Source organism: Phascolarctos cinereus, unplaced genomic scaffold, assembly GCF_003287225.1.
Source record: "Phascolarctos cinereus isolate Bilbo 61053 unplaced genomic scaffold, phaCin_HiC Scaffold_9;HRSCAF=440, whole genome shotgun sequence".
Classification (NCBI taxonomy): domain Eukaryota; kingdom Metazoa; phylum Chordata; class Mammalia; order Diprotodontia; family Phascolarctidae; genus Phascolarctos; species Phascolarctos cinereus.
Window position 1 is genome coordinate 174,528,051 of NW_027556402.1, and position 14,935 is coordinate 174,542,985.

Consider the following 14,935-nt stretch of genomic DNA (forward strand, 5'->3'; position numbering starts at 1 on the left):
CACTCTGCATTCCTTCAGCAAAGTAAAAAATAGTTGTGTGTGTGTGTGTGTGTGAGTGTGTGTGTGAGTGTGTGTGTGTGTGTGTGTGTGTGTGTGTGTGTGTATGTGTAGGGGACCCTCGAGGTTGTCGGGCAAGAAGTACACTGTAAGGAAGAGAAGGATGAGTTTTCAAGCAGCTGTGGAACAGGCTCTTTATTCACTCCATCTTTTTCAAAAATAAATCTCAGCCCACTTCATCTCATCCTGTAAACAAGATGGTTCCTTTCCCTCTCTTCCAGAAAGATCATTCACCCTTCTTCCCTCCACAAGCCACAACTAGAATGTTTCTTCCCCCAAACAGTGGGAAAGACAGCCTCTCTGAGGCCTCTCTGGTAGAGTGGAAAAAAGATAGGAACCTAAATACCTTGAGTTGTTCTAAATGACCCCGAAATCCTTTCCAACTCTGAGATTTTAAGCCTTAAGCCACTATTGCCACTAACAATCCCTCTCATTCAACCAAAGTCATCTTAATTACTATTTTTTTTCATATGGTAAATTACAAAACTAATATAAAAGTGTACTTTATACTATTTCTCCTAGTTGATGCTGTTTGCCTCTGGGGCAGATTTCTACTTTGCAGCTCTGGAGGTAAGGTTAGAGACTTTCAGAGATGCATCTGAGAAGCTTCAGGGAGGCTTCAAAACTCCCAATAAGAGCCAAGGAAAATCAGTTTACTGAGTACTTGCAATCAAAAATTGGTCAACAAACATTTATTAAACTTAAGGAACTGTTAGGCACTGAGGATGTGAGAGGAAAAGGAGCTTACAAACCTGCCCTCAAGGAGTTTATTATCTAGACATGGTTTGCAACTTGTACATATACAGGTAAACATGAGATAGGTAACTTGGGGAGGAAGGCGCAGCAGTTAGAGATATCAGGAAAGGTTTTATGGAGAAGGTGGTCCTTGAGCTGAGTATCAAGGAAACAAGAGACTCTAAAAGGCAAAGGTGGAGAAGAAATGCATTTCTAGCATGGGGGACAGCCAGTAGAAAGGTATAGAGACCAGAGATGGCATATCATGTATGAAGAACAGAATGAAGGTCAATTTGGTAGGATCAAGAGTATGGGAAGGGTAGTAAAGTATAATGTAGCCAGAAAGTGAGGTAGAAGACAGGTTGCAAAGGGAGAGAGAAAACAGGTAACCACTGCAGTCATCTGCATAGATGATAATTAAACTCATTATAGCAAATGAAGTCACCAAGTGCCTAACTGAATGTCATGTCATAATAGAAGTGGTAGTAGTAGGGTAGAAGTAGTAGTAAAAATAATCAATAAACATTTATTAAGCTCCTACTACATATCAGGACTACTACATAGCATTTATATACTGATGTAATGCTTACAAAGTGCTTTTCACATCATCTCATTTTCTCCTCATAATCTTAGAGACAGGTGCTATTATTTCCATTTTACAAATGAGGAACCTGAAGCAATAAGAAGTTAAGTGACTTTCCTAGGGTCACCCAGCTAGTGGGTGTCTAGAGTTAGATTTGAATTCAGCTCTTCTAGACTCCAAGTTCAGTGCTCTATCCACTGAATATTATTACATGCTAAACAAGTGTTTGTTGATGATCATAATGCATGTGTTTTTATAAAAATACATAATTGTGTTTTTTAATCTAGAAGTTCTATAGGGGAACATATTTTAGAATGTGTCTGAGGCAGTGGGGAAAGGGGAGGGACAAGAGGATAGTGGAATTTCTCCTATGAGTAGTGGTACATAGAAGAATGAGCATTGGACTAAAAATCAGGAGACTTGAGTTCAAATATTTCTCTTTCACTGACTTTAGGCAAAAAAAGAAAAAAAAACTTTGGTAAGCAATTTATACATCTGTTTCCTTATATGTTAAGTGACCAAAATAATTTTGGTTTTACCCAATTTACAGGGTGTTGAAGACTCAGTTAAATAAAAATATTAAAGAGTTTTCAAGAATATAATTTTTATCAAAATGAAAAGCAGTATTATTAGAAATAACTAAGGTTTTAAGATTCAATTCAATAAGCATTTATTAAACCCCTCCTATGTATAAGGCACTGAGCCAGGGTACTAGGGAAACAATGACAAAATGAGAAAAAAAAAAGCCCTGCCTTTAAGGAGCTCCTTAGGTATAGAGATTGTTTCATTCATTGTTTTTGTCTATCCAAACCCCTAGTACAGTGCCTGGTAAACAGTTAAAATCTAATGAAAAAAAAACTTGTTGATTGATTATATTTTAATGGATAACCTGTATTCAAATGATATAGGTTTTTATAGTCCATAAAAATAGACTCTTCTTTAGGGAAAGGGCAAAAAACTCACAACCCTCCCTGGAACAATTCATCTTCCAGAGACTGGATCTATATAGGACAAAGCAAAGCAGAGGACTGGTAATTAACTGATGAATTAAGAATGTGTAGACAGCCAATTTTGTCTCTTGCAAATGCTGCTTGAAAAGAAGAAAAAGCTCTGGTGGTGTTTCTTGGTGAGTTATTATCTGGTCATTAACACCCTACAACATCGAAGTCTCAAAAGGTCTGTGAGCCTTTTACTTCCTAAAAACTCTATTGGGTGGATTGTTTAAACTGGCACAGTAGAACAATCTCATGCAGCAAACAGTCATCATTAGCTCACTGAATGCTTCATGAAATTGGGAAGCAAATTCCCTGTTTATTCAACCACCCATTGTTCATCAAGTTCCAGAGGATAAGAAAAGAGATAGGAAATATGATTAACTCAGGCATGAATCATGTAAGAGGTCACGTGCTGTAGACCTTGAAGAAACCAGGTAGGAAGCATAAATCAAATTTAATTACTCCCAATCCTCCAAATATTTTGCAGCCTCTATTTCCCTTGAGTTTCCTATGTGTATCATCTTTGTGGGAACCTTTTTCAAGATGGAGGGTGGTAGTGAATGGGGTTGAAAAGATATGAGAGTGAAGGTCACATCTATGTCCATAGCAGCAGAGGAAGAAAGAACATTCAGGCAATCATCCAGAGAACTCATAGCAAAATAATGCATCCCTATGAAAGATTCAGATAACTAAAGACAAATAAGGGATTTTTGCTAGAATTTTTTTTTTAATTTTTGGATCAGATTTGTGATTTCATCAGGACAGGGGGGATAGAGGTGAGTAAAATCCCTCTACTTACACAGATCACTAACTGTTCTGAAACTTAGAGTCTTTAAAAGTTGCTTGGGTCAATTATACATTAAACGTCTTGCCATCAGTATGTGACAGAAGAAAGATTTGAACCCAAGTCTTCTTTATCCATAACTCAGTGGACTCAGTGATAGTTCAACAGCCAGTACTGGGGAGTGGACAAGGTGCTGGACTTGGAGTCTGAAAACCAAGATTCACCTCCTGCCTATGCCATTTACTAGCCTCATAACCACCAGAACTTACCTCATGCTTGCTTCAGCAGCACATAAATTAAAATTGTAACGATACAGAGAAGATTAGCATGGCCCCTGCGCAAGGAAGACACGCAAATTCATGAAGCAATCCATATTTTTAAGCGGCAAATAGGCGACACAGTGGATAGAACACTGGCCCTGGAGTCAGGAGGACCTGAGTTCAAATCCAGGTTCAGACACATATCACTCACTAACTGTATGATCTTGGGCAAGTCACTTAATCCCAAGTATCTCACCAAAAAAAAAAAAATGAACTTACCTCATTTCTATGGATGTCAGTTTCATCATCTGTAAAATGAGGAAAATAATGGTTGCACCATCTACCTCACAGGGCTTTTGCAAGGGTCACATGAGATGGTATAAGTTGTTGTTATTGTCATTAACAAACAGTGAATAAGGGTCTTGGGTGTGGAGTCCCCCAAACCCACCATGTTTGGCAGAAGTGGTGTGCTGTTAAATGTCTAACATGTGGCTCTGAAAAAAAAAAAGTGTATGCAGAACATATTCTAAAGTTGGATTATGATTTTTAACATCTTCTCTATTGTTTCCTTAAGTCTAGACAACTAGGAAAACGATAAATAAAACCCTTTTTCGTAGCATTTGCCAGTTCACACGGTGTAAATGCTCACACAGAAAATTTAACAGTCAGTTCTCATGAGCTGGGTCGAGCTGCCTCCAATGCACTCTGCATAGCAGGAACTCAGAAAGGCAGATAGAAGGGGGAAACAACTCTGGGAGCTGGTTCAAAGGACAGCCTAAGTCCTAGGCTATTCAGCCTATCACCAAAAAAGCAAATTCCACTCTCATTCCTCCACCCTGACCTCTACACTGTAAGTTATCCTTTTGTAACTTACTTTTTTCCCATTAAAGCTTTTCTGGGTGTTTATTTTAACTGGATTTCATCTGGTTAGACATATTGAGGAGCAAGCAGAGGAGCATACAATTGCCTTGGCCCAGACCATGCAAAAGATGGACCCAAACCCTTCCATCCCAATAAGGACAACACCACTAACCCTCTGCTCTGGGAGGAATGGTTATATTGAAACTCTCAAACCCTCCCCACACCTACCCCATTCTTATATGAATATCAATAGAAATATTCACTTTTCATGAAAGACTATAGCTAAGAATTCATTTAGGGAGGGAGATATATAGCAACCCCTCCAGTCTTATTAGAGAAAGGAAATTGTTACTAAGAGAAGAAATAGAAGGCCTAGACCACGTTTCCTGTGGGAGTGTTCAACCTCATCTTTAAGAGACCATTGTTATATGCAGAGAAACACCATAAAAAGGAGTGAACCTTACTTAGCATCAGTTTCACTGCACTTCAACTTGAGAAATATCCTGGGCTGAGATATAGGGATGACTAATGAACTAGAGGATAGCTGGGGTGTGTGATCCTTAATTGTACATTTCACTGCTTTTACTATTTTCCATTACAACTTTATAGCTGGCTAACTGTATTTTTCAAAAGCCTATGCTTGGCAGTAAGAAGAACTTGTTGAGAGGGGAAAAAAAACTTCTAAACTTTCTTGGAAACTTTCCCCCTCTATTAGAGTTTCTTCTTTCTCCCCTGAAGCAGAGAACTTTAAAAAAAAATAAGCACACAGAATGGATAGAGAATTTTATTTTAATATCTCATGCTCATTTCCCCTTTACCTTCTGAAATATTTCCCCCTCTTATATTTTCAATAAATGGCAAATTTATGAGTCAGAAGATTGATTCTTAATTGTTACATGGAAAATAATTAAAAGTAATGGGATTACATGTCACTTTCAGACAATTCCTGAAATCCAAGCATTTTATAGAGAATGAAGGGATTTGGGGCTTTAAACAAGGTAATATGGGAGGAAGTATGGTTCTCATTGTACCTTGATGCCATTTTTAAGTAGATGAGGAAATATATAGGACCTTACTTTTAGAGTTGAAGAGGCCTTAGAAGTTATCTTATCTAATTTCCCCATATTGCAGTTAAAGGAACTAAAGCCTGGAGAGAAAAGGGGATTTGTTCATGCTTGAACCCTGGTCCTCTAACTTGAAATCCAATACTTTTTCTACTGTACCACATCTACAATTTGGTAATAAAACCTTACTTACATTGTGTCTAGACATGCTAAGTCTAATACTAAGAAGGAAAATAGAGATGATCTAATTATAGCATCAGAGCTGTAGGGATAGCAGTGACCTTAGAGGTAATCTGGTCCATTTCCCTCATATTAGATTTAAGAAATCTAAGACCCAGGGAAATTTTGTAAGTCAGGATTCTCAAACCCAGGTCCTCTTTACTTCAGGTTCAACTCTTTTCAGTGTGCTAAAGCTATAAACTGGGAAAAAAAACCCTACCTAGAGTATGTATATGCCTACAAAGTCAAATTGAAAGTTGAAGTGATCCAAGAATTTGTATTAAACTTAATGTTTCTTTGAAGATGTATCTGTCATTCAAAGTTAGAATTATTTTTGTAATACAGTACCCAGCATTGTGCCTGGCACATAGTATGTACATAATAAATACCATTTGATTTCTTGATCCAAATTATCTGGTTAAACACTCAGTTCTTCACTTTATTATGTCTGAGTAGGCTACATCTCTATGTGGTAAGTGGCCTGTGCTGGAACCCCAAAATAATGTTAACTTAGTTTGCAGAGCTTCTCAGCATTAAATGAGAATGTCCTGCTCCTTTGTCTGAGAGAGAAAAAATGAAACCAACCATTTTTAAGCATTTCTGAAAATATTTGCATGCATTTTCTTTTCGGAGTTTTTTTTCTTAAAGCATGCAGATCATAGATTCAGGATTCAAAGAGAACTGAAACCTTTACACGCTCACATCTCTCCTCTCCTTAAAAAATGCTCACTTGATGTGATAATTCCATCTACCCATTGTCCTATGATTCCCTTTCCTGCCTAAATCCCTTGAGAAAATCTTCTAAAATCAGTACCTTCATGCCATCTCTTCTCATTCTCTTGAAATTCTCTACAATCTGGTTTCTGACCTCATCATTTAACTGATTTAGCTGTCACTCTTCTCTCTTAAGTTACCAATGATCTTTTAATTGTCATTTCTAATTTGCCTCTTCCCAATCCACATTCTGCTTCACCTTCCTGTAACCCTTGACACTGTCAATCACCCTCTTCTTTTGAATGCTTTCTCTTCTCTAGGTTTTCATGAGGCTGCTCTCTCCTGATTTTCTTTTTATCTCTCTGGTTGATCTTTCTCAATCTCCTTTGCTGAATCTTCTTCCATATGGTACACACTAACCACAGATATTTATCTCCTAAGAGTCTATGCTTGCCCATCTTCCCTTCTCTGTCTATACTATCTCCCTGAGTTATCTTATCAGCTCCTATGGTTTCAATTATGTTCTTTACGCAGATGACTCTTGAATCTATAGATGCATCCTTAACCCCTCTCCTTGACCTCTAGTCTCACATCACCAATTGCTTATTTGACACCAAATTGGCTGTCCTGTAGACATTTAAAGTCAGTATGTCCAAAATAGAATCCCTTAGTTTTCTTCCAAGACCTTCCCCTGTGTTATTGTCAAAGGCATTAAGATCTTCCCAGTCATCTTGGCTTAGAATATCTAGACCATAATTGACTCCTTAATTATGTCTACCTCACATATCCAACATATTGCCAAGTTTTGTTGTTTCTATACATCCCTTTCTCTCCTCTGACACAGCTGCCACCCTGGTCCACCTTCATCACCTCTCACTTAAATTATTGCAGTAACTTTCAGGTTAGTCTTCCAACCTTAAGTCTTTCTCTATTCCAGTTCATCCTGTACTCATAAGTTACCTAAAATGCAGATCTGACTATGTCACTTCTCTGCTTAATAAAGTACAGTGGATTTCTATTATCTCTAGGATCAAATATAAAATTTTCTATTTAGCTCTTAAAGGCCTTTACAATCTGGCCCATTCCTATATTTTTACTCTTCTTAGAGTCTACTTCTTTCCAAGTATTCTATTATCTATTATCACTAGGCCCATTAAGTATTAGGAATGTAAATATTTTAATTTTATTGTGTTCCTTATGATTTTTCTCACATGTTTACCTTTTTATGTTTCTCCTGAGTCTTATATTTAAAAGCCAAATATTATTATATAGCTCTGGTCTTTTCATCAGAAATGCTTGAAAGTCATCTATTTCATTAAATATCAGTTTATTCTCCTTGTAGGATTATACTCATTTTTGCTGTGTAGGTTTTTCTTGGTTATAATCTTAGCTCTTGAGCCTTTCAGAAAATCATTCCAAGTCCTTTAAGGCAAAAGCTGATAAATTTTGCGTGATCCTGACTGTGTTACTGTGATATTTGAATTGCTTTTTTCTGGATGCTTACAATATTTTCTCCATGATTGGGGAGCTCTGGAATCTGGCTATAATATTCCTGGAAGGAATATATAAAACATCAGGGCAGTTTCCTTGATAATTTCTTGAAGTTTGTTGTTTGAGCTTTTGTTTTGATCTTGGTTTTCAGGTAGTTCAGTGATTCTTAAATTATTTCTCCTTGACCTATTTTCCAGGTCAGTTGTTTTTCTGATGAGATATTTCATATTTTCTCCTATTTTTCCTTTTTTTGACTTTGATTGTTTCTTGATATCTCATGGAGTCATTAGTTTCCAGTTCCCCAATTCTCATTTTTAAGAAATTATTTTCTTCAATGAGATTTTGTACCTCCTTTGCATTTGGCTTATTCTACTTTTTTAAGGTGTTCCTTTCTTCAGTGAATTTTTGTGATTCTTTTACTGTTAGGCTAATTCTATTTTAAGGTGCTATTTTCTTCAGTATTTTTGTGCCTCTTTTACCAAGTAGTTAATTCTCTTTTCATAATTTCTTGTATCAATCTCATTTCTTTTCCCATTTTTTTCTCTACCACTCTTATCATTTTCTTTAATTCTTCCAGATATGTTTGTTGGTCTTGCATCCAACTAGCATTTTTCTTTGAGGTTTTGCTTTGTAGCTGCTTTCATGTTGTTGCCTTCTTCAGAGTTTTAAGTCTTTGTCTTCTCTGCTACTGTAGTGGATTTTTATGGTCAAATCCTTGTTGGTTTTGTTTGCTAATCTTTCAAGCCTATTTCTTGACTTTGAACTTTATGTTAAAGGTGGGCTGTACTCACCTGGGCATGGGGAGGTACTCTCCCAAGTTGTGTTGCTGTTTTCAGGATTTGTTCTTGGGGGCGGGGGTCTGTAAATTTTTGGTGCTTCCAAGGTGGTATGATCCAGGGAGATTTTTGGTCATTATTCTCTTGGTCTGTGCGCTGATCTTTACTCAGGAAGGACCCCTGATCTCCTGAAGCTGCAAGCACCAGCACCCATTTCAACCCTGGGACTGTGAGTAGGCCTTCTCTCCTGCATCTGTAAGTACTAGTGCTCCTCTCTGCCCTGGAACTGTGATCCAGAACTACATACGGGTCATAGAGTAGCCAAACAGTACCAAATCCTGCACCCAGTGCCAGCCAAAGGTGTCTTGTGATCTCTTTCTGACCGGTTGTCCAACTCCTTAACCATCTCTGGCTCAGTCCCTACCCTCACGTCAGAGACCTCTCTTGATGACCTTTTAAGTTGTCTTAGTCTTGGGAATGTCTCATCCTAAACTTTCGTTGGCTCTGTCACTTCAGAATTTGATTTGAAGCATTTTAAAAAAAATTGTTTGGCTGGGTTGTTGCTTCTGCAATCTTGGTTCTGCTTTTCCAGTGCTCTTTCTATCCTCCTGTAAGTTGAGGAGAATCTGTGACTCCATGCAGCTGTGCCCATGGAGATCTGCTGTTCTCATCCTAGATTTCACAGCTCAGAGGCATGGGCTTTTATTCAGTTGTTATAAAGGTGAGTCTTATTGATAGTATACCAAATAGCTCTTATTGGACAAACAATAGTGAGTATGAATGTGCCTTAGTGCTTCAACCCCATCTTGGGTGTTGAGATTGGTTATCCTAAGAGAATAAGCATTGCATAGGGTAGTACAAAGCAACTCTACCTGTTTCAAATTTAATTGTCAATAAATATTTGTTAAGTGCCTGCAACATGCCAGGTACTTGGCTGAATGCTGGAGATAGAATGAAAGGAAAAGAAAAACAAAAGGTTGTCTCTGGCTCTGGACAGCCCAGAGAGATTAGGTTAGGGTCTGTTATGTTTTATATTAAGGTAGACATAAAGAAGCAGTGCTTTAATGCATAAATATCTTGCAAACGTACCCCAGGTACTTTTGAATATGCTAATCATGATTAAGGCAAATAATGGTAAATATAGGAGTTGGATAATTCTTCTGGTGGTGGTAGGGAGATTACATTTAAGAGACTCAAATAATTCTAGCTCTCTCTGGCTACATACTCTTCCTCCCCGTTGGGGAAAGGGTCTAGACTGCATCAAAGTAGGAATCCAATTGCAATTCAGGTACATAAAGCAAACTCTTTGCACAACATAATGTCCAATATGGGCACTACAATTTATGGCTTATTGAGGGAGACTTTATATATATAAAATTTGCTTTTATTTCATTATTTCCCAATTACATGTAAAAATTTTTTAACTTTGTATTTTTTTTGTTTGAGTTCCAAATGTTCTCCCTCTCACCCATCCCTCTTCTACCCACTGAGAAGGTAAGCAATTATATCAGTAAGGTCATGCAGAACATATTTCTACATAAGCCATGTTGCAACACACACACACACACACACACACACACACACACACACACACACACACACACATGCAAGATAAATGAGGCAAGTGAGAGGGAAAAATATGATTCAATCCGCACTCAGTTCATCAATTCTCTCTCTGGAAGAGGATAATACTTTTCATCATGAATTCTTTAGATTGTCTTGGATCACTGAATTCATCCAGAGTAGCTAAGTCTTTCATGGTTGATAATCCTTATAATATTGCTGTTACTGTGTATAATACTGTCCTGGTTCTGATCACTTCATTTGCATCAGGTCATATAAGTCTTCCCAAGTTTTTTTTTTTTCTGGAACTGTCCTGTTCATCATTTCTCAGAGCACAATAGTATTCTATCACAATCATATCCCACAACTTTCCCAATTTATGGGCACTTAATTTCCAATTCTTTGCAGCCACAAAAAGAGCTGCTATAAATATTTTTGTACAAAAAGGTCCTTTTTCTTTTTTTATTTCTTTGGGACACAGACCTAGTATTCCTATGTTAAACAGTATGCAGTTGTAAAGCCCTTTAGACTTACTTCCAAATTGTTCTCCAGAATGGTTGGATTAGTTCCCAACCCCACCAACAGTGCATTAGTGTCCCAATTTTTCAACATCACCTCTAGTATTAGTTATTTTCCTTTTCTGCCACGGTGGCTGATCAGAGAGGTGTGAGCTGGTATTTAAGAGTTGTTTTAATTTGCTTTCCCCTATCAATACTGATCTAAGGTACTGTTTATGTGATTATTGAGAGTTTTGATTTTTTTTTCCTGAAAACCACTTATTCATATCCTTTGACCATTTATCAATTGGAGAATGGCTCATATATTTATAAATCTGGTTTAGTTCCCTATATATTTGAGAAATGAAGCCTTTATTAGAGAAACTCCCTATAATTTTTCCCCAGGTTCCTGTTTTCCTTCTAAATTTGGCGGGAATAAGTTCATGCAGATTTTTTTTTCATTTCAGGTAATCAAAATTATTCACTTTACTGTGGTTTTCTCTATCTCTATCACAGTAGTAAATAACCATAGTAATCTAGTGTTTGAAAAATCCGAAGAACCGAGCTTTTGGGTATGAACTCAGGATCTGAAAAAAAATACTGAGAATATTGGAAAGCAGTTTGGAAGAAACTACTGTGTATTGTTCACCCAATTTATTCCACTGGTCCACCATTCTTATTCAGTACCAGGTTGTTTTGATGATTACCACTTTGTAACATAGTTTGAAATGTGGTGTTGCTGGGCCACCATACTTCACATTTTTTTTTATTGCTTCTCTTGATATTCTTGGCCTTTTGTTCTTCCAAATGAATTTTGTTACTATTTTTTCTGGCTTTATAAAATAATTCTTCATTAGTTTGGTACAGCAATGAATAAGTAAATCAACTTGGATGGAATTGTCATTTTTATTTTATTGGCTTGGCCTGCCCATGAGCAATTAATATTGCTCTGATTGCTGTATCTATATTTGTATGAAAAGTGTTTTGTAATTGTGTGCATATAATCCCTGTCTTGACAGGTAGAATTTCCAAGTATTTTATATTTTCTGCAGTTATTTTAAATGGGATTTCTCTTTCTATCTCTTGCTACTAGTTTTCGTTGGTAGTATTTAGAAATGCTAATAATTTATGTGTGTTTATTTCATACCCTGCAATTTTGCTATCATTGTCAATTGTTTTGACCAGTTTTTTAAAGTTATTTCTCTAGAATTCTTTCAATATACTATCATATTATCTGCAAAGAATTATAGTTTTGTTTCCTCATTGCAAATTTTTATTCCTTCATGTTTTCTTCTTCTCCTATTGTTATAGCTAGCATTTTCTAATATGGTATTGAACAATAGTAATGACAATGGACACTCTTGATTCATCCCTGATCTTAATGGGAAGGCTTCAAGTTTATCTGTGTTACAGATATTGTTTGCTCTTGATTTTATATAGATATCACTTATCATTTTAAGAAAGGCTCCATTTGTTCCTGTGCTTTCTGTTGTTTTTAATAGGAATGAGTATTACATTTCATCAAAAAGCTTTTTCTACATTTAATAAAATAACTGTATGATTTTCATTGTTTTTGTTATTGATATGGTCAATTATATTGATAATTTTCCTAATATTAAACCAGCACTTCATTCCTGGTATAAATCCCACCTGATCATAATGTATGATCTTTGTGATATGTTACTATAATCTCCTTTTTTGTATTTTATTTAAAATTTTTGTATTGATATTCATTAGCGAAATTTGTCTGTAATTTTCTTTCTCTGTTTTTGCTCACCCTGGTTTAGGTCTCAAAGCAATATTTGTGTCATAAAAGAAATTTGGTAGGACTCCTGTTTGTAACATATTTTTTCAAATAGCCTATATAGTATTGAGATAATTATTCTTTAACTATGTTAGAATTCACTTGTGAATCTATCTGATTCTGGGGATTTTTTTCTTAGGGTGCTCATTTACAGCTTGTTAAATTTATTTTTCTAAGACAGACTTATTTAAGTATTCTATTTCCTCCTCTGTTAATCTGGGTGGTTTATATTTTTGTAAATATTCATCTATTTCACTTAGATTGCTAGTTTTACTTGTATATAATTGGGCAAAAATAACTCAATAATTGATTTATTCATCTTCATTGGTGGGGAATTATTTTTTTATTTTTGGAACTGATAATTTTATTTCCTTTTTTCCTTCTTTTTTTTGAAATCAAATTACCCAATAGTTTATTTTTTAATTTATTTTTTATCAAACTAGGTCCTAGTTTTAGTTCTTAGTTGAATGAAGTGGGTTTTTTTTACTTTTACTTTTATTTTTATTTTTATTATTTTTGGTGAGGCAATTGGGGTTAAGTGACATGTTCACGGTCACACAGCTAGTAAGAGTTTTGTGCCTGAAGCCAGACTTGAACTCAAGTCCTCCTGACTCCACTGCTGGTGCTCTATCCACTGTGTCACCTAGCTGCCACTATTTTATTAATTTCTCCTTTGATTTTCAGGATTTCCATTTTGATGATTAATTAGGGATTTTTTTTAAATTTTTTTTTTCTTTTTGGTGAGGCGATTGAGGTTAAGTGACTTGCCCAGGGTCACACAGCTAGTGTTAAGTGTCTCAGGCTGGATTTGAACTTAGGTCCTCCGGACTCCAAAGCCAGAGCTCTATTTACTGTGCCACCTAGCTGCCCCAATTTGTTCTTTTTTTTATGGATTTTTTTGGTTGCATACCCAATTTGTTTATCTGCTCTTCCTTTTTCTAATGTACACGTTTAGAGACATAAATTTTTGCCTAAGAACTGCTTTGGCTGCATCCCACAAATTTGGTGCGTATGTTTTTGTTTTCACTTTGACCTGAGAGCTCTGGAATTTGGCTATAATATCCCAAGAATTGTCATTTGGGGGTCTCTTTTAGAAGGTTATTGGTAGATTCTTTACATTTCTATTTCTCCTCTGGTTCTAGGATGTTGGGGGAGTTTCCCTTTATAATTTCTTGAAATATTGTGACTGGGTTCTTTCTTTGATCATGGCTTTTGGGTAATCCGATGATACTTAAATTATCTCTCCCTGATTTATTTTCCAGGTCAGGTCAGTTATTTTTCTAATGAAATATTTCACATTTTCTTCTAATTTTTCATTCTTTTGACTTTGTTTTTATTGTCTTTTGATTTCTCATGAGTCATTAGCTTTTACTTTCCAAATTCTAATTTTTAGGAAATGATTTTTTTAATTGGTTTTTGTGCCTCGTTTTCTGGTTGGTCGACTCTCCTTTTTAAGGAATTATTTTCATCAGTAAAGCTTTGAACCTCTTTTACCATTTGGCCAATTCAATTTTTTAAAGTGTTATAGTCTTCAACATTTTTGTGCCTCTTTTACCAGACTATCATATTTTCATAATTTTCTTCCCTTGCTCTCATTTCTTTACCCATTTTTTCCCCTCTACCGCTGTTATTTGATTTTGAAAATCAATTTTTTACACATTCTAGGAATTCATGTTGAACTTTTGTCCAATTTACATTTTTTCTTTGAGGCTTTGCTTGTAGCTGTTTTGGTATCATTGTCTTCTGAGTCTATATCGTGATCTTCCCTGTCACCATAGTAGCTTTCTATCATCAGATAACAAATACATATATAAAATTTCTCTCATTTTTCCAGGATACTTCTTGACTTTGAATATAATGTTAAAGTTTGTCTGGTGTGGGTGGCAGGGGATGAGGGAAGACTGTTCCAAGTTTCAGGGTTTGTTTTTGGTTTTGTGTTTTTGCATTGATGTTTTCAGAGCTAGTTCTGGGGGTTTGGAAGTCTTTGATGCTTTCAAGGTTGTGGTGTGGGAGAGGTGTGGTCACCATTCTTCTGGTCTGAAGGGCTTCTGATTCCTTGGGATTGCAATCAATACTGTTCCTCAGGGTCCATGTTCCTGGAACCAGAAGTAATACTGTTACTCAGGGCTCTTTCTTTCTTGGGACCAGAAGCAAATATTGCCCCTCAGGGCTTCTGCTCTCTCGTATCTAAAAGTGCTCCTCTCTACCTTTGAACTACTACCCAGAAATGGGTATAGGACATAGGCAATGGAGTTGTCAAACAGCATCTGGTCTTGCATCCAGCACTAGCACAGGGCTCCCTTGTAATTTCTTTCTGACCAGTTGCCAGGTCTCCTTACCACCTCTGGTTTGAGAGCTCTTGAAGCTGCTTCTGCTTCTGTTGCCACCAACTAGACTCACACTGGTGTTGCATCCACGTGGGCTCTAGACCAGGCTCCACTACTTTGTCACTAATCTGTTCTTCAGACCTCCTAAGTTATCTTGGGCTGGATGAATGTCTCACCTCGAGCTTCTGTTGGTTCTGCCATTCCA

General features: G+C 36.5%; 1 non-coding gene across 1 annotated transcript; it reads left to right on the plus strand.

Annotated features, from left to right (window-relative positions):
• The first annotated feature begins 3,430 nt into the window (after positions 1-3,430).
• On the plus strand, positions 3,431-3,533 carry LOC144455545 (U6 spliceosomal RNA). Its single transcript, XR_013484264.1, has one exon. It is a non-coding gene; the product is annotated as a U6 spliceosomal RNA (small nuclear RNA).
• Positions 3,534-14,935: the final 11,402 nt, after the last annotated feature.